Source organism: Protopterus annectens, chromosome 9.part0 (genome assembly GCF_019279795.1).
Source record: "Protopterus annectens isolate FY-2018-M chromosome 9.part0, PAN1.0, whole genome shotgun sequence".
NCBI classification, from domain to species: Eukaryota; Metazoa; Chordata; order Ceratodontiformes; family Protopteridae; genus Protopterus; species Protopterus annectens.
In genome coordinates, this window is record NC_056743.1 from 570001649 (window position 1) to 570022759 (window position 21111).

At 39.7% G+C, this 21111-nt stretch overlaps 1 protein-coding gene across 1 annotated transcript in view; it reads left to right on the forward strand.

Annotated features, from left to right (window-relative positions):
- Nucleotides 1–300: 300 nt before the first annotated feature.
- Nucleotides 301–21111, forward strand: part of SLC23A2 (solute carrier family 23 member 2) — a 1130684-nt gene continuing 1109873 nt past the window's right edge. Inside the window, exon 1 of the mRNA XM_044083095.1 lies at nt 301–405. The gene's annotated coding sequence lies outside the window, so the exon portion shown is untranslated. The remainder of the gene's footprint in view (nt 406–21111) is intronic.

Below are 21111 nucleotides of genomic sequence, written 5' to 3' on the forward strand. Positions count from 1 at the left end.
CAGTACAGTATCTTCCTTATAAATAGCTGAATGCATTCTTGTTAATAACACATGTTTAGACAGCAGTTGTCATGCTTGGCAGGCTGTTTATTCTGTAGTAAAATTAGATAGGAATAAAGTAATGTGAGCAATTGTTAACAGTGTTAAGATGCTCATTTAAATTAAAAAGAAGGTATTTTATGCAGTTATGGTCTGTGACCACACGGAGTCTCTACCGTGTTGCTTATTGAATAACAGCACGGCTGATTGGATGAAATTTACTGACACAACATCCGGCATGCTAGCAGAATGAGTCTTGTGAGCTGACCATGCTAGGTTTCCAGGGGAAGAACACTGCAGATAAAAAGCTGGAGATTTATATGCTATATCACTGATGCAGAACGTAGAATCTAAACCAGCATTCAGGTAAGATGAAATACAAGTATTTCTTTTTTTGTTTTTATAGCTGTCAGCGTTCAAGAATAAAAGAAACAGCTAAAAAAAAGTCTGTCTTTCAGTATGAGAGAACAATTTTAATTCATGCAGTTTATTTTCTGGTACAGCAAAGGCCATATTTGTATTTGATATCAGATTTCTGTGTGACTAAAGAAAAGCTGGCTAAAGAAAAGAAGGCATTTTAATAAGCTATGTAAGAAATAAATGAATGGAAGTTCTGTGCTGATTGATGCATTTGTAGTGATCTCTGAGAAAAATGCTCAGAGGAAAACAGAAAAAAATACCTGTACCTTGCAGTAAGGAGGAATAACTGGAACTGACTGCAGAGTCAAATCCATATGAATCAAAAAATGTAGGCTGTACAAATAATATTTTGGTATTTGCAAAGGACACAGGCATTATGAAACCACTGTGTCTGCACGTTATGTGTAATGTTTTGCTTAATCTCCGTAGCTTTGTGCGTACCACTTTTTGAGGTCATTTTAGGGTGTTCTTTAGGACTTAGATTATGTATAACGCAGCATCTCTGTTCACTACTTTATTTTATCCTTCCTTTACTATGGTTCATAATGAACAACAGCAAACAGGGTATATCAAGGAGAAAGAAAATGGAGGCAGCTTGTACCAACAAGTGGGGGAGATAAATGAAAAGAGATGTAGCTAAGTTACCAGAATGAGAGGAGGTACCAAACAGTGCTCGTAACTATGCACTTCATTCTACCTTTTTCAATCTGTAGTATCATGTCATGATATGACAACTGTGAAAGTGCTGTATGCTATGGACATCAGTTACATTTCAGGAAATGTTTACACAGATATTGGTAATATAGCAATCTGCTATGCATAAAATACTGACTATATGATAGACTTATAGAATTTGGACAACTAAAAGTGTATTTAATTTATTTTATGTATGCATGTTCATATCATTAGGCTTAAAAGTATAAACCTGTGTGTTCTTGCATGCATGTGTGCATGCAAGCGTGCTCAGGAATGTTTGAAACAGAGAAAAACATAAATGTATACAATTCACAGGGTATCCACAGAAATCAGCATTTCTGCAAAGCGGTACTAAAGCAAATGCTGCATTTAGTACAGTGAAACAGTGAAACCACAGTAGAAGCAAAAAGGCAGTTGTCCACTTGGGTCAGAATAAACTAAGTTAATCCTGTAATCTCAATTGAAATACTTTGTAAAAGACCTTTTTGTACTACTTGTAGTTATTGGTTGCAGTGCTGTAATTTAATGCATTTTATTATAAATACAGACATAATATGTGTATTCACTGTTGAAATGCATTTTGTACTTGACCGGATTTACCTCTGCATGCATTGTAAAAGCTCTTTTTAAAGAAAGTTGGATTAAATAAAAAGCCAAATAAATTCAAGTTTATAGTATGCACTATGCACATCTTGAGGCGGCTGCCGTGGTGCAGCAGTTAGCGTTGCCACCTCACAGCAAGAGGTTCTCCGGTTCGATCCTCGGCTGGGGTGCCTTCTGTGTGGAGTTTGCTTGTCCTTCCTGTGGTCGCGTGGGTTTCCTCCGAGTGCTCCGGTTTCCTCCCACATCCCAAAGACATGCTGTAGGTGGATTGGATACTCTAAACTGGTCCTAGGCATTAGTGCTTGTGTTTGTGCACTTTCCAAGAAAGGTTGGGCGCCGGGCTGGCAACTCGACACCGTAAAACTTCACTGCCAATCATGAACGAACAGGTGATCCGTGTGGCAACCCCTAACCAGGAAAAAGAAGAAGAAGTATGCACATCTTATAGATTCATAGGTAAGCACTAGGCTAGTTGCCCCTTTGGGCCATTTTAAGCTTAGCAACTTTTCCTTTTTGTGTTCAAAATAACCTATCCCATTTGGTTATCGATTAGCGTTACCTATAGCCTGGTCAATTATTATATATATTATATACATTTTTTATTATTATATTTGATACTTTGGATTGTGTACATTGCTTTCTGGAATTTATCTGATAAAGTCTGGGAAGTGGTCGTACAAAAACGCATTGTTTTACTTTTTGAAGCATTAATTTCTGTTGATTTTACAGAATAAAACTTTTTTTGCTGGACTGGTCCTTTTTGCATTTCCAGTTGTTGGTTTCTTAGTATTGGTTTACTGGAAAGCCTCTGTATACTGTGTGAATAATTATATATTAACCCTAATAAGAATAACTGGGATCATAGTGTGGATACTTTGTGGGGACCCATGCATGGGATAAAGCATTTAGGAGCTGCCTTTACCCATTAGTTGTTGTACAGGGTCAGTCCTGGGGTAAACATTCCCTTTCCCATCCATAGATTTAAGTTGTACTTGAAAATGGATAGGGATGAACTTTGTTTTATGTGGATAAGGTAGTGTGAACCTCTTGAGATATACCTGACCCTTTAAACCATTCTGTTGTTAAGGGTGTATTGTAAGTGTGGCAGTTCCCTGGGGTAGATGATGTCCTAAGGGGTGCAGTAATGCATTTTTTGGCATTTCTGACATCTTAGGAAAAATGCAAGGTGGCTATTCATTTCACTGGAAATTTGTGTAATAATTGGAAAGTCCTAAACTCTCAGAGATACCATACTTACAAATCTTGATGTTTAACTAAGTCAAAATGCAACGGGTTCTTTTTCTTGCACTGGCTCATCCATCTTTATATTGGTCCAATGTTTGCATGCCAGAACTAGTTTTATCACTCCATAGTTACATTCATGATTGAAGGTTACCCCTTATTTTCACACAATGACTTTTATTTACTTCTTTTTTGTGACTGTGAAATGCATCTTTGGTAATCCATGTTTAGAAGGTTATGTAGTAAAAAGAGATCCAGGCTAATTAATGGGACAGTATGAGTGTATAAACGCTGGTGTATATTTCTCCTGACCACTGAGACCAGTCAGGCGGTAGCCTGCATATTAACTTTTCATATGTGGTTTGTGTATTTATGGGGGTCACTTGTGCTTTTATTTCTGTACTATATGGCCTGTTGTGACAGATGACAAAGCTGCAGGCTGGTAGCCATATGGTGAGTAGATGACAACACAGAAGCACATTTTATGGTACTGTACTGTCTTCTAGAAGCCTAGCAGTAGTACATAACTGGATTTGACTATTTCAGAGCCCAGTTACTCTTCTGAAAGACTTCTCATTAGTGCTGCAACATTGACTGGGATATAAGAGCCCCTTTGTCCCCTAAATTCATAGTAACTAGCTATAAAAACACATCAAGTTGTGGGTGGGCCAGATTACTCTAATATCAAGGTCCAGGACTAGTAAATGACTTTTTACTAGTTTTACACAAAAGTCATCTTCAAAGTGAAGTGTCTAGATCTAGTCACTTCACAACGAATGAGGTTGGTGTTTTAGAATGTATAATGTTCGGATTCGTGTGTTTTGTACCATAAAAAGGGACCAGGTGAAGTGTTGTTTGTCTGTATGCAAATAAAGCCTAACCAAAGGGTAAAAGGGATATTTTGGTCCTAAGCTCTGTGTTTCTAATGAATAGCCAAACAATCCACTTTTGCTGTAATGATCAGATCAGTAAAAAGGCCACAACATGCATATCTGCAGCTAATGGGGTTTGGCTTTATTGGCCTGAATGTACCCATGAAGACTTAAAAAGTAATGATTCAAAAGCTATGGGCATTCAAACTCCATGCAGCTGAAACACTGCTATGTCCTTAATGGATAATGTCCCTGTATTCCATGAGCCTCCGCTACAGGAGGTTTAAGTCATTACACAGTGACTATTCTAGCTTGACTGGGCCTTTCTTGCAGTTTTTACTGAATAGTTTGATTGTGTGACCTGTTACCCCTTGGTCTGGATGCTATTTGGGATATTTTGCAGGCTTAATTTTAAGGTCTGCGTTTCTAAAGTGTAGCCAAAAAATCCACTTATGCTGTGTTGATGAGGTCAATAAAAGGCTCAGTTATGCATTTCTACAGCTAATGGGGTTTTGCTTTATTGACCTAAATGTACTCATAAAGACTTAAAAAGTAAAAAAAAAAGTCATGGGCATTCAGAAGCCATACAGATGAAACATTGTTATTTCATTAAGGGGTCATTTGCATATATTCCATGGCTTCCATTACAGGAGGTTTAAGGTATTACACTGAATATTCTAGTTTGACTGTGTCTTTCTTGCAGTTTTTACTGAATAGTTTGTGCACTAGATGAGTATGAAGTATTTATTGCAGTACTGGATCCTAGCTGGCTATGCGGATGAGATATTATAGTGGTCCTCACCAGTACTCGTTGTCCATTATGTGCAAGAAAAAAGTTTGTACAGTGGTGGTGTACTACAGATCTTCAACCAGCTCATGTTTGGCCTTAGAAAAATATAGAAATATCATTGGAGTCCCTCACAAACCTTTTTCACCTAAAGGTTTTCTAAGTGTTTTGCAGCTGAATGCATCCATTGGTTTTAAAGGTACTTGGTAGGTAGGTATTACCACATGACTACCTTGGATAAGAGACATTTCTGAGACATATTTCTGCATCAGATAACACAATGGTTGACTTGTTTACTGATCAAACTATACTAGGTATTTATGACACCTGCTACTGATGAGATTGTGATGTTCCATTATAATCTTACTAGTCACTGTCTCGTGTGTGTATGTGTGTGTGTGTGTGTATATATATATATATATATATATATATATATATATATATATATATATATATATATATATATATATATATATATGTATGTATAAAACTATACAATTCTAAACCCATTTACAAAATACACCATAACTGCCTCGGAAGACATACTAACTATCTAAAGTCAAATGTAGTATTTTCTACACTTTCGTGGCCACAGGAGACCTGCCTGTATTTTGTTTTTTGACAAAGCATCTTAAAAAAAGTACCGTGGAAAGCAAAGTGTTACCTGAATTTTGATATCCAGCATAGCTTTTCATTGCAAGAGCTAACACTGAGCTGAGTAAATAAAGTTATTGGGAGATGGGTACAAGGTATACACCTTGCTGTAACTTTTTGGAATTCAGGGACAGCCTGACTGCAGTGCTTTTGCATAGACACTTGCAGGACCACCATGGGCTGTCTCTCTAGCCACGCTGTATGCTAATAAGGCATATGGTAATTAGCCATGTGCTCTCCCCAGAATTGCCTGCAGTAAGGCTTTTATGCTGCTCAGTTCTATGTAAATTACTACAGCTGCTCCTAGCCATTCTTGGTAATGAACATAGCCAAATGCCTGTGTTCATCCATCATTGTAGAGGTAAGTGCCGTGGAGTTTAGGGGTCAGATAGTATTGGGGGTGTGTGGGTATGTGTATGTATGATTGTGTGTCTGCCTGGAAGGTAGCAGCAGGGGAGTTAGTAATAGTGAGGGGGTTAATGAAGGTGTGTGTGTGTGTGTGTGTGTGTGTGTTGTCCAAGTGTGATCGGGTGGGGAAGGGGCTGTTTTGTGTATGTGTGGCTGTCATCTCCTTCCACATACCTCTTGATTAACAAGCAGAGTCTGCAACATTTGAATAAAGGGGAACCATTAACCACCAGGGGTAACTCGAAAGGTGTGGCTTGGAGGGGAACACTACACTCACATGGGAACTCTTCTATGTCATGCTGTAATGGCACTCAAACTTAACCAGGATAGGGAAACCACTATACACCAGAGAGAACCTGGAAGATGTGGGTTGGGGGAGAACACTTGACATTAGGATACTTTACATGGTGTGCCTTAAAGGTGCATATTTAAACAAAAGTGGAAGTGGTGTGGGGAACCACTAGATACTAGGGATATTGTAATTAGCATGCTTTAAAATGCACTAGAAAGGACTCTAACCTCATAAACTCCTACTTTATATCTCCTACAGAGGATATTAATCCTCTGAACCTTCACTAGACACCAGGGATGTCATGTATAAAATATATAAGTGAGGAAAAAAAAGTCAAGTAGAAAGGGGTGTGTGGACTTGAACCTTGCATCCTTGACTCACAAAGCCACATGTTTTATTAACATATATTGAGGATCACAGGCACTATGCAATGCCTGCAACAATTCATGTTTCACGATGGAAAGGGACAGAAAATGTTAAGCATACCTCTAAACCTTGTAACACAAATCATCAGGACAAAAGCCAAAATTAGTGATGGAACAAAATCATGGACACATTTTAAAAATTCTACCCACAAATGAAGAAAGCTGATAGGATACTAGTGTCTGTATTTGGGTGCATTTATTGAAGGATAGGAGGTATGAAACTCAAATTCCTGGCTGGCATTAAGGACTGACTGTAATCATCCATGAATTACCAGGGTAGGAAAAAGGAGACATAGTGGGTGTTTTGATAACAGGGACAGGTATGGGTGTGTGGTGTGTGTGTGTGTGTGTGTGTGTGTGTGTGTGTGTGTGTGTGTGTGTGTGTGTGTGTGTGTGTGTGTGTGTGTGTGTGTGTTTACTATGTGTTTATGTCTGGGAGAGTTAATGGAAGGACTACCTGCACTAACACAATGGGGCTTGCAGAGTAGTTAACAGTAATTCAGAGAGGCATGCAGATTAGCTAATAATGAAGTCTTTACTCATTGCTGCTAATATGTCTCTGAATTGCAAAACTCCACATTGCAGAAACGGGCCTTTTTACTGCAGCTCTTAACATGAGTGGTTGGGTTCTTTACAAATCCTAAGGATTATTTCTTATGGAAACACCCAGAAAGGCAAAATTGTTAGAGGTTTTAAGGGATTTGCTTTAAGAATTTCAATATAAACCTCAGTGATTCATCATACACCAAAACCTGCAGAATGAAATTAGAGCATTCCAAAATGTAATCATTTCAAAAACATCCTTCATTAAAAAGCAGTAATAAACCGATAATGATAGGGGTTAAGTCCCCACAACAGTCTATAACTTCACAACAGTAAACCTGCATCACCTTGGATAAAGTTGCAATAAGTCATGATCTGAATGGAAGGCTCAAAAGGCTTTGTATGGTGTCACTACAGGCAAAGCACCATATTTTCAGTCTGGGTATTTTTAGTAAGTTAGACCTTCACAAAATTATTCCAGTCAGTATGATTTGCACTAGAAAGTTCTGAAGCTTTCATCCTCAATTGCATATAGTAATTCCTTTTTGGTAAAGGCTATTGATATCACTTGGAAAAAAAAACGTGACCAAACATTCAGTTGCATATACTTTTTTTTTTTTTTTTTTAAGAAAGGAGCTTGGCTATTTAAATTCTTGTCTACCCTTACAAGTTTACATGTACATGCATGTATCCTGTATCACCCCAATCGCCACCTCAGGTCTGAAAACAAAATACTATTGTCTGTTGAGAAACCCAATCTCTCAGCTGGCCAAATGCTGTACTCTTATGCTGCCTCCAAGTTATGGAATAATCTTCCTCCTTCACTCAGGACAATCAGTAATCCTGCTTCCTTTAAAAAATCCCACAAATTGCATCTCTCCTCTCACTGGCTATTCTCCTGTAACCCAATAAATAATCCCAACACATGACCTCCCGCTATGGAGCCTCAACCTTTATCTTCTTCTTCTCTTTCGGCTGTTCCCGTTAGGGGTCGCCACAGCGGATCATCTGTTTCCATTTCTTCCTGTCCTCTGCATCTTGCTCTGTCACATCAACCACCTGCATGTCCTCTCTCACCACATCCATAAACCTTATCTAAGGCCTTCCGCTTTTCCTCTTACCTGGCAGCTCCATCCTTAGCATCCTTTTCCCAATATACCCAGCATCCCTCCTCAGCACATGTCCAAACCAATGCAATCCACATCTATGACTTTGTCTCCAAACTGTCCAACCAGAGCTGACCCTCTAATATACTGATTCCTAATCCTGTCCATCCTTGTCACACCCAGTGCAAATCTTAACATCTTTAACTCTGCCACTTCCAGCTCTGCCTCCTGCCTTTTTGTCAATGCTACCATCTCCAACCCATACAACATAGCTGGTCTCATAACCCTCTAGCAGACCTTCCCTTTCACTCTTACTGGTACCTGTCTGTCACAAATCACTCCTGACACTCTACTTCACCCATTCCACCCTGCCTATACTCTCTTCTTCACCTCTCTTCCACACTCACCATTACTCTGAACTGTTGATCCCAAGTACTTAAAACACATCCACCTTCGCCAGCTCTACTCCCTGCATCCTCACCATTCCTCTGTCCTCCCTTTCATTCATACACATATATTCTGTCTTAGTCCTGCTGACCTTCATTCCTCTCCTCTCTAGAGCATATCTCCACCTCTCCAGGGTCTCCTCAACCTGGTCCCTAGTCTCACTACAGATCACAATGTCATCTGCAAACATCATAGTCCATGGGGCCTCCTGTCTGACCGTGTCTATCAACCTGTCCATCACCATTGCAAATAAAAAAGGGCACAGAGCTAATCCTTGATGTAATCCCACCTCCACCTTAAACACATCTGTCACTCCCACTGCAGACTTCACCACTGTCACACTACCCTCGTACATATCCTGTACTACTCTTACATACTTCTCTGCCACTCCTGACTTCCTCATACAATACCACAACTCCTCTCTAGGCACCCTGTTTCTCCAAGTCTACAAAGACACAATGCAACTCCTTCTGACCTTCTCTATATTTCTCCATCAACACTCTCAGAGCAAACATCGCATCTGTAGTACTCTTTCCTTATCTATCTATCTTCTACAAATATTCCCCTCCTCTTCTCTGTACCATTCTTACTCCTCGCTGTCACCTTGACTGTACTCTTCCTCCTTCAGCCTTTCTGTCACCTCCTATATACCCTTAGCTCAGCTAAGAACTGTATAAACATATTTGCACTCGTATGTTTTTCTAGAGAATATGGCATCATTACCTGACTGTAAAACATTATTGCTGTTACTTTCTTTTCATGTGATAGTACTACTCAAAAAAATACCTCTTTCTGTGTATCAACATGTTTCCCTCTTGCATGTAATCAATGATCATCTTCTTCTTTTTGCTTTTCCCTGTTAGGGGTAGCCACAGTGAATCACCTGTCCGCTCATGATTGGCAGTGGAGTTTTACCATGTCGAGTTGCCAGCCTGGCGCCCAACCTTCCACGGAAGGCACACACACACACACACACACACACACACACACACACACACACACACACACACACACACACACTCATGCCTAGGCCAATTTGGAGTGTCCAATCCACCTACAGTATGACTTTGGGATGTGGGAGGAAACTGGAGCACCCGGAGGAAACCCATGCAACCACAGGGAGTACATGCAGACACACAGAAGGCACCCCAGCCGAGGATAGAACCAGAGAACCTCTTGCTGTGAGGTGACAATGCTAACCACTGTACCACCGTGGCCGCCCACTTCTATGTAATTAATGTAATGATAGTACTGCTCAAAATGTCCTATGTATTAACATTTTTAGGTTTTATGTAATTAATGTGGAGCTTTTCTCCCCAGGCCTCCACTGAAAACGAGCTCTTCCTAGGCCCAGTGGACTTTCCCAGTCAACAAATGCAATAAATAAATAAATAAAAGTGTTTTGTTTTCACATAGGTTGTATTTGTTTTTATACACACACACACACACACACACACACCAATATTTTCTCATCTTTCTTTTTTTCTTTCTTTCTTTAAAGTAAACATACACACACAGACACACACACACACACACACACACACACACCAATATTTTCTCATCTTTCTTTTTTTCTTTCTTTCTTTAAAGTAAACATATTGCCTGTAAAAACCTGGTGTCATAACAATGTAACTGCCTTTTCTGAGAGTGAAATAATTTTCAGTATTAAAAGAAACTGTTCCATTACAAGATCAAACTTTAATAATAAAGAGCACAAACATCTTTTTTGTCAGATATCTATATAAAAGCAGCTGGTCCATTGGTCGGTCAGGTAGCTGAAATATACAAGGAAAACTTAAATTAGTTAACTTGAGGTTCTTGACCCAAATTAAACCATCTGCAGACTGTTTAAAATAGAATGTAACAAGCTCCTCAAGTAAAATAATTAGATAAGAAAAATATCCATGTCTAACTTAGAGTAATAATAGCTTGATGCAAGTTTCTCTGGTGCCTTCTAATCTGTGATTTTTTTTTTCTTGAACAAAAAATTACAAAAATTAGGTGAAGACGGAAGGTGTAATAAACCATGAATTAAAAAAGAAAACGCACCAAATGGCAAATTTATGAACAAAACAATTTAATTAAGTGCTTTCGTTGAAAATTATCACTGAACTTCTTCAGAATAAATACAAACAGAATGAACCCACTATTTAACCACCATTGCGTCATTTGTTAATCAATGAAATGACATTCATACTTTATAGTAATTAGGTAGCTTAAAGTAACGTCACACAGTTTACATTAAAATATGTTTCAAATCGGTTATTATATATAGTACATAAAATTAGTAATAAAGCTAATTTATTTAATATATTATCTAAAGTACAATAAAACACAATACATAGTGTTTTTATAGTTGGTGGCTTTGCAGTTGCCTGCTCCTAGTGTAAATTTGATCTGGGACCCTCTTCCCAGTCTAGTGTCATTACCTCATTCTACCCAGTACAGGGAGAACATTTGAGAAGGCCAATCAGCTTAGTTTCTGCTACTCCTTTCTCTCTTTCCACTTAAATTTTTTTATCTTGCTTTTACTGTATTTGTGTTTCTTCCTACTTTATTTTGCTTTTGTGTCATCTTAAAAGTACTCAGTTGTATTTATTACTGCTTGGTGTAACTCATTCTAAGCCTTTTAGTTTAAGCAATAGAGCTTCAGGCCAGTTATTTTACATTAAGAGGGTTCATGGTCTGCACTCTTGTGGGAGGAGAGGCTGGACTCTGCCCTTCTGAGCTGGGAATTTCTGGTTAAAGGCTTATAGTGCCTGCATATTTGAACTGCTTCTTACTGAAATTGGTACACCTTGTTTGCTGTAGCATAGACTAGATCCAGGCCTGCTGAATCTAGCTTTGTTTGTATAACTTGAGCACTAATCCAGGCATTCTTTAAAGTATTCAATTGTATTTATTACTGCTTGGTAGTAACGTGATTAAAGTGTAGCTATCATTCTAAGTCTTTTGGGTTAAGCACTTGGGCTTCAGACCAGTTGTTTTACATTAGGAAGGTTTGTGGCCTGCACTGTGGTGGCAGGACAGGTAGCTTACATCCTTCTAAGTTGGGAACTGCTGATTGAGGGCTCAGTGTCTGTTATTCTAAAAGTGTATTAGTTCTGGTTTAAGCACTTGGGCTTCAGGCCAGTTATTTTACATTAAGAAGGTTCGTGGTGTGCACTCTTGTGGGAGGAGAGGCTGGACTCTGCCCTTCTGAGCCGGGAATTTCTGGTTAAAGGCTTATAGTGTCTGCATATTTGAACTGTTTCTTACTGAAATTGGCACACATTGTTTGCTGTAGCATATACTAGATCCAGGCCTGCTGAATCTAGCTTTGTTTGTATGCTTGTTGTTTGTTTGCTTGTTATTTCCCTGAAACGCTAATTCCACCTAAAACGCTGCTTTTCAGCGCTTCTGTGGATCTCTAGTGATATCTGCATTGCTTACTGTACTTATTTCCTTGTTTCACTTGAAAGAAAGTTACTGTTTGTCGTTTTTGCATTTAAGTTACCTGTAACACATTGCATTTAAGTTACCTGGCACTTGCTCAATAAGTCAGCACTAAAAAATTAAAAGCACTACACCCTCACAAACTCCCCTTGAGTACCTTGTTCCCCATTGGCCCTTTTTTCAATTATAAAGGAATTCCCAATACTATTCTAGCATGTCCAAAGGTCAGTTGTCAATCTCCTCTCCAGTCCAGCTGGTGAATCTGGGAATCTTGAGGCAATGTTACAACTGCCTCATGTACACAGACAACCCTCTCCTCCTCCCAACAAATTCTAACATATGTGAGAGATGCAACCATATAGCCAAACTGGAGGCTAAGCTCTCTCAACTCAGTACTGGCGTAACCAGTCAGGAGGAGAAGGAAACCACACTCTTTACAATTCCAGTCTCACATAGACCTACCACGACAGCAAACCAAACACATAAACACACAAAAACATACTCGGAGGTTCTAAATAAAAATCTGCCTAAGCAGCAGAGACCTCCAAAGCAGACACCCAAGCAACCGCTACCCCAAAACAAAACACGTGCAACACATAGCTCACAAAGCCAGTGTGCCGAACAGTCACAGCCCTTAAGGCTAGACAACACACCTGATACACTTGTAATAGGTGACTCTATCGTCAGGCACACTGACGTCCCGCTCACCAGGCTGAACAAGGAGAAGGTCACGGTGAGCTGCCTGTCGGGTGCTAGGATCCGCCACATAACACAAGCACTCGGGTCACTCCAAGGCAAGTACAAATATGACTCACTCATTGTCCATGCTGGTGTGAATGACCTGAGACGTACCTCCCTGGACTACATGAAAAGAGACATAGAGGAGCTCTCTGAGCATGTAGCCCAGGCCGTTATGACCCTGACCTTGAGTAGCATATTACCCTCACCAAGAATGATGCCACAATATGAAGACAAGATGATCAATTTCAACAATTGGCTTAAGTATTGGTGTCATTCAAAGGGGATCCAATGCCTGTCAGCTTGGGATGACATGCTCGACAAGCCACGATGCTTCGCTAGGGAAGGCTTGCGCCTGTCACCCCTGGGCTTTCGGATATTGGCAAAGGCTCTTGCTACCCCCATAGTGCCTTTTTTAGGCAAGGCTCAAAAGACAAACCCACCTCCATAGGTATCACAAGGGATAAGAAACGAAGAGTAATGCTACTCAACGCCAGAAGTCTAAACCTCAAGATGCATGCACTCGAAACTCTCCTTAGCATGGAGAACATCGATATCTGTGCAGTAACAGAAACCTGGTTCAAGGCTCCCGAGAGCACCCCAGCACTACCAGGTTATACCTCATACCATGCTTTTCGGCCCCAAAACTTGGACCGAACCACAAAAGGAGGGAGTATCAATATTCGTCAAAGATACCCACACCTCCAGGTTGGTGGCACAGCACGAAGCATCAGAGACTATCCATGTGCAACTAATAGTGGGTAAAACTGCCTTCCAGTTTATAGCCTGCTACAGACCACCCTCCCAAACCCAGGAACCCCACTCGGCCTTCCTGAGAACACTGGAAAATATGAAGGTCTCTCCAAACACCATTATATTGGGTGACTTCAACTACCCAAACATAGACTGGGAGCATTAATCTAGCTCCAACACCTAGCCCAAAGGTTCCTAGAATTTATAAACTCAAATGCTATGGAACAACTTGTTACCACTCCCACAAGAGGGGAAAACATACTGGACCTGATCATCACCAACATGGGGACTCTATGCTCCAGACCAGAAGTGTATCCCTCACTGGTAAGATCAGACCATAAACTAATCTCACTGGATATTCACATCCCGACCCCACCCCCTGCCCAGAATACCACAGTGAAAAACTTCTCTAAAGCAAATTTCACACTCCTCAAAACCGAGGTGGAATCCTTCAAAGCCCCCGGGCCTGTGGAAAATACGGCCCAGACCGCAGAATCCTTTATAAACTTATTCTATGAACACCTTCAGGAATGCATGGATCATGCAATCCCAAATAAAACTAAGACCCAATCCTCCAAAGGCAGACGTCCTGTCTGGTGGACCCCAGCCATAAACAAACTGTACAACAGAAGGCGGAAGCTACTACATGATAGAGCAAAATCCCAAAAAGGGAAGGCAACTCTGATCACTATTAGCAAAAAACTACGGGCACTCATAACATCATCTAAGGCCAGCTTCGAGAGAAAAATTGCACAGGACACTAAGGATAATCACAAGGCTTTCTTTAGTTATGTTAGGAACTTGGGTGGGAATTCCCAGATATGCTCAGAATTAGTCCAAAATGACAAAAAATACACTGAACCCACAGACATTGCCAACATCCTAGCTGACAGGTTCAATGCAAACATCTCCCCCCCCTCCCCACCAAAAGGGCAAATATCTATCCCAGCAGAGTGCTGCCCCCCTGACATCTCAGCTGCTCAGGTAAAGAGCCGCCCTCTCCAAAGCAAAAAACACAGCATCAATGGGACCAGACGGTGTCCCAGGCTGCGTCCTACATGAACTCCAAGAAGAGCTAAACCCAAACATAAAACTAATGTTCAATCTCAGCCTTACTACAGGATATGTACCCAAAGAGTGGCGTACAGCAACAGTGGTCCCTCTCCACAAAGGTGGTGTCTCAACGGATCCTGGAAACTATCTCCCCATAAGCCTGACTAGCTTGGTCTGCAAAGCTATGGAAAGGATCATCATGGACCTCATAAATAAAGATATTGGGGACCTACAGACACTGGATCCTACCCAGTATGGCTTTGTTAAGGGCAGATCCTGCCTCTTAAACCTGGTCAATTTCTTTGAAACAGTCACCAAGGCCATTGCCGAGGGGAAGGTGGTCCAGACAGCCTACCTGGACCTCGCAAAAGCCTTCGATACAATACCCCACTCAGGCATTATAGATAAGCTCACCAGCTTAAATATAAACCCCTATGTCACTAGATGGGTTGCAAACTGGCTCAAGGACAGAACCCACATGGTTAGAATTGCTGGAGCCATGTCAGACTCCAAACCAGTTACAAGTGGCATCCCACAAGGCTCAGTCCTGGGACCTCTCTTGTTCGGTATATATTTCTCGGAGGTACAGGCCAACACGGAAGGACCGTGGCTGACCAAGTTCGCAGATGACTGCAAACTGAGCACCATAATTGACTCTCCAGCCGACACAAGCATCCTCCAAAAGGGCCTCATAGAAACAGACAACTGGTGCCAGAGCCATGGCCTCAAGCTAAATGCCAAAAAGTGTATAGTCATCCCCTTTGGCAAAAACAAAGTGCCCACAAATTACCACATAGGTGGTAATCCATTAAGTACAGAAGAAGTAATTAGGGACCTGGGGACCCAAGTTGATAGCAATCTCTCATTTGACAACCACATGGCCAAAGTGGTTAGAAAAACATTTTATATAGCCCACCTAATCATGAAGGGATTCACATCTAGATCAGGGAGGTCATTGTGCCTCTTTACTCATCCCTCATCAGGCCCATAATTGAGTACAATGCCCTTTTGGGATGTACCTTACCAAACACCTGCAGCAACTGGAAAGACCCCAAAAGTACCTCACCAAGAGGATCAAAGGACTCAAACAGATGCCATATGCTGCCCGGTTAAAGAAACTCCAGCTCTACTCAGTGGCATACCGCCTGCTCAGAGGCGATCTGTGCCTGACGTATAAAGCCATGTCCAACCCGGAATTAATGGACATGCTGCACCTCAGAAAATCCAAATCCCATCGAGCTACGCGCTCGAGAGACTTGAACCTCAGCACTGAAATAAATAGGACATGCTGGAGGGACAGATTCATAACCCAGAGGCTCCCTTCACTCTGGAATAAAATAACAGTCCAGGTTATGCAGAGTCCCTCATTGACTCTCTTCAAGAGGAATCTTGATGAGTGGATGGGAGATCGTAGGTTTACCCCGGGTATCACTTCTGTGTCACTGTTAGACAGAGGCACAGTATACTAACCTCGAAAAAGGGCATAGCAATATTAATTTAAAATGGGTGGCGAAAGCCAAACACACTCTGGCTAGGCTTATAAATGCCCTAGGGCAGATAGCCTAGTATGAACCTATGAACCTATTAAATTAACTCATCAGCTTGCATTTAAAAATGTTTTATATTTGTAGTCTTGTTGAGACCTGGAAATCTGTCTACTAAAAGTTTAATCTGCCACATCATTTCAACCATTTCTGAAGTGTTTTTATAAACTATACCCCTATAATCTAACATTATATTGTCCAAAACAGAAAATTGTACAATGACCCCCCCCCCCATTAATATTCCAAAACGTGCACGCTGATTGGTCAGTGTGCCTGTTGTAAATCCAACTTATACTAATGCAAAAAGATCCGGTCGCCCAGACTTTTTCCATTAGTATGGCGTTACTTTTTTTTTTTGTTAGGCAGCAACGGAGAATGGAAGAGATCTGTTGCTGTAATCTCGCTATACGAGATATCTTAAAAAAAAAAAAAAAAAAAAGCAATGGAGATCTTCCTTTCTCCGTTCCTTTTTTTTTAAAGCTGTCTCGCTATGTTAAACCCATTTAACATAGCGAGACAACTTTAAAAAAGCAACGGAGATCTTCCTTTCTCAGTTGCTTCCTCTACACACAGCACTGATGTACTGTGTAAGCGTATGCATGCGCAGTACATCAGAACTGCTCCAGGATACCAGACAGCTGTGGAAGGGCAGCACGGAGGCATTATATAATGCCATTATTTAAGAAAAGTAAGTATTTTTTTCTTAAATAATGTCATTGTATAATTGCAATAACCCACTGGGTGTGGGTAATGCTGGATTTACCCACGGTTGTCTTTGTTTGGCCACTTCGGCTTCGGCCTCGTGACCAAACCACACCAACCGTGGGTAAATCCAGCATTACCCAAACCCAAGCTTGGGTTATTGCTTAAGTAAAACTTATACTTTGTACATACATTAGTATGTTTATACAAAGCATTAATTTCATCTTTTATTTTAATGGCATACAGATGCTCTTTAACTCTTTCTGATAAGTTTCTTCTTGTCATCCCTGCATAAAATGCACCATAAAATGAGCATACTGAAATATAAACACTAAGCGTGTAGAATTAAAGGTATAACATTCTTTTACAACCATGATAGTCTGAAAGTGTGAAATACTAATATTGGGACAATCCAAAATAAAATCTCAGGCCATACAAAATCCACATCTTAACATTCCCTTATCCTTGTTTGTAATTTGTTCCAGGGCTTTAGGATTGTCATTTTCAACAAGTAGTTAGAAATAACTCTATTAGCATTCAAAATAAGAAGTCAAATAAGGTTACCTGCTATCTAGTTGAAGCTGCAACTTTAACTCAGAGTATACCTGCAAAGTAAACAACAGAAAATCATGGAAATGGAAAATCAGCTAAAGCAGAACTTGTGAACTTTAGTGATATTTGAAAGTTTTCAGTTGACCTAAAATAGCATTTGTTTTTAAAGACAGACTTTCAGCATATTCCTCTACATAGAGAGGAAATGACCATAAAGCTGAAGTCTTACACCACAATGAATAATATTAAGAGTTAACAGCTGCAAAATGAGCTGAGGTTGAAGTATATAAACAGTAATCAGAGTGACCAGAAACAAATCTGCATTAAGCAGAAGGTGCATGTTAAAGGGGGTAAGAAAGAACACACAGTAAGATATGCTGCTCTGGTTTGAAAATTGTCAGTGTTCCAAAGACAGAATTTATTTCTAAATGTATACTTTCAACAAAGTCTTGCACACTGAGAAAAAAATCAGTGAAAAGGTGTAATTTTATGCTAATAGGTAAAATATCAAAAATCCAGAACAGCTAATTGACTTGAGGTTGAAATATACTAACAACAGTTAGAAGTACCTGTAGCAAAACCATTTAAACCAGCAACTGCATGGAGAGAAAACAATATATTATGTAATATAGGTAGCCAGCTGTCCAGCTGAGCCTGTAATGTTAAGCCAGAGTGTGCCTGTAAGATAAACACCAAAGCATTGTGGTAATGAGTACACAACCAAAGCAGAAACTGTAGATGACAATTTGGTTTGACATTTATTACTGGTTCACAGACAGAATTTGTTTCAAAGTACAGACTTCCAACGTGGTCCTGTGCAGTACCAAAAAGCTGTAATTTTATATCAGAAATTATAATGTCCAGATTCCAAATCGGCAAAGTAAGCTGGGGTTATAATATGGCAGCAACAATTATAGTGATGCACAATAAATCTGCATGAACCAGGAGGTACATGCGGTGTGGATTACATAAATACATATCTCTTTATAGAGTAGGAAAAACGTTAATAATAGAGCCATAAAAATCTCGTCTCTGTGTTAAATACAAAATATATGATTGTGTGTTTAAATTTAGGCTTATTGAAAAAAAGAGGATATGAAAAACAGATAAATGAAAGTTGAGTGTAGAGCCAGAGCTTATACTTCCCACTGAAGAAATTTTTCACTGTTATAGATATCAAGAAAAAAAACAACAGAGAACTTACAATAGCACCCATGGTGAGTACCTTAAAAGAATATTGGCTCCCATGTTAGCCAGCAGTAGCAAGGTTTTAATTGAAAAAAAAATAGTTTCTTATTAAAACCTTTTAAATATGTAGGACACCCAAAAATGTATCAAGTCATGGTTAAATTTAAAAAAAAAAAAAGCGGCAATGAAACAAAATGTGATTTTCTGCTTCATTGTAGTTGCTTTGAAAAAATGTCAGGAGAGGCATGTTTTGCATGTTAAGAACATCTGCTGCTTTGTGGGCATGTACCAACAGATGCAGCACAGCACATGCACAGACAAACTGCAGACACCTAATTGTGAGCTAAGAAAAGAAGGCAGCTGTGGGGTAAGACGAGAGACCAAATTAAAATGAATTTGGAATAAAGTAGCCTATTAAAAAACAGCCGTTACAAAATACCATTTAACCTATATTGTACCAGTGACTTCTTTACATGGGATAGATGGATAGTGAGACTCAGTGCTTGATCATGAGAGTACAACAGAAATGCATTGCTTGAGACCAGTGTTTTGCTGTTTTCGGGGGTTTCTCTATTTCCAAATGTTATGTGACCATAGAATTGGTATATATATATATATATATATATTTGGGGGTCTGGGGGTTTTGCCTCCCTGCAAAAAAACAACCCCCCCAAAAAAAAAAAAAACAAACAAAAAAAAACTTGCTTTAGGTACTATATTGACTTAAATGCTATGAGCAGCTTTTGGGCATGTGTGATGGAGCATTTGTGGTCTGATGTTTCTTTCTTTTATTTTTACATTATTTTTGGTATCCACCTTGCACATCATTCTTACCAGCCCAGCCCCTAGTGGCCCATGTCCACTTCAGGTCTACCAGCTAGTCTCCTACTACCCTTACCCCAGAATTTCTGGGGCCGGTAATGTATTCTAAGGATGTTCTGGGGACTCAGGCATCTTTGCTTTAATTCGGGGTTTACTGGGCACACTGACTTTTCATGACATGTTCACTGCCACTTTATATTTGACCTGTAGTACAGGGCATAAAAAAGACAGAGCACTCTTTTGGAATACATTTTCTTTGTGAGGGTAAGTGCAGTACTCAGGAAGAATTATGTGCTTCCTTATTTGTATACATTTTTTGAAGAAACACACCAGTCTTGTCTTAAGTATTGTAGCCATCATGGTTGTGATTCTTCAGTTAAGACAGTGATTTGCCCCAGACATAAATTGTTTTGGAATCTATCTGAGTGATACATATTCATCTAATCTGTCCACTGTTGATCTGGGTAAACCCCCTTGTAGTGCTTGGAATGACAAAGATCTTGTGACTGTTTACAGGGAACAGGCCAGACTCTACTACTGAGATAACAGCTATGAAAGAATGTGGCTCAAAATCCTTCTGGCAGTTGTATTAAAAAAATACTTCTGTTGTCCAGTCTGCATTTTGTTATTGTGGCCTGCCTATAATTTAAATTGCTACTAATTATAGGGAAAGCTGCCTAAAAGAGAATATTTGTTAAAACGCAAATCTAATTTTATTGTTTGCAACAAATGCACCTGAAAAATATTAATCTGGGTTACATAGCAACAGAAAATCCTTAATACAGCATGAGAAGGCATTTTCCAGTTTTTGGGGTTATTTGTTTATGGGCTGTATCCCAGAAAGTATACCAGTAATACAGTCTAGATGTCCTTGCACTTTTCTTAGAGAGCAAGGCCATCTATGTTTCAGATGGGGTGTCCGAGTGATGTTCTGCAGATGGTAGACTTCAGCCTATATTACAGATGAGATTTGTTTGTCAGCTGTTGTTATATCATTGGCTACCCCACCCTTGTTTGAGTATGAAGTAGATAAAGTTGCAACTTATCAAATTCAGTCTCATGAGCTGCAACTAGTCAATTGCTGTTTCTTCCTAAATATCTCAGATGGTGCATTTTCCCCTACTGTGTCTTTAGTGGTTCAAAGTTTTCTTTGTGAATTTGTGGCCATGGAGTTAGTATATTTTAATTGTTGCTTTGTTATCTGGTTGAGGCTTTGAGTTGGTTATTTTATTTGGTTGTAGTCTTTGCTGGACATTACTTAAAGATTCTTAGTAGAACCTCTACAATCAACAGGTTCATAAAGATCATGCAGCACAGAACACCTTATATCCTTTCCTAGAGTGACATTGGGTACAGCCATATTTATACCCATGGGCCCTGGCAGTTGACCTTTACTCCACATCATACAACATACCTCTCGACCTCTTAAAGCATGAAATCTAAAATAATAGGGGGAAGGCTGAAAAAAGAGACATATTTTAAATCTTGCTCTTACAAACCTAGAGGATTGCTAGAATAACAGTAATTTGATAAGCATTCACTTTTCTGAAGGATATAAAGTTTGAAACTCAAATGTAGCTCATTATTTGGTGACTTCAATCTTCAATGATTTATTTTTGTATTTATTTTACATTTGTTGACTGGGTTTGTCCGACTGAGCTGATAGCCCTTTTTCAGCAGTGGCCTGGGAAGAAAAGCTCCACAGTTTTACAATACAAGCATAAAACGTGATAATCAGAAAATCTCAAAACACATAAACAAATTAAGTATAATAGAAACAGTGAAAACAA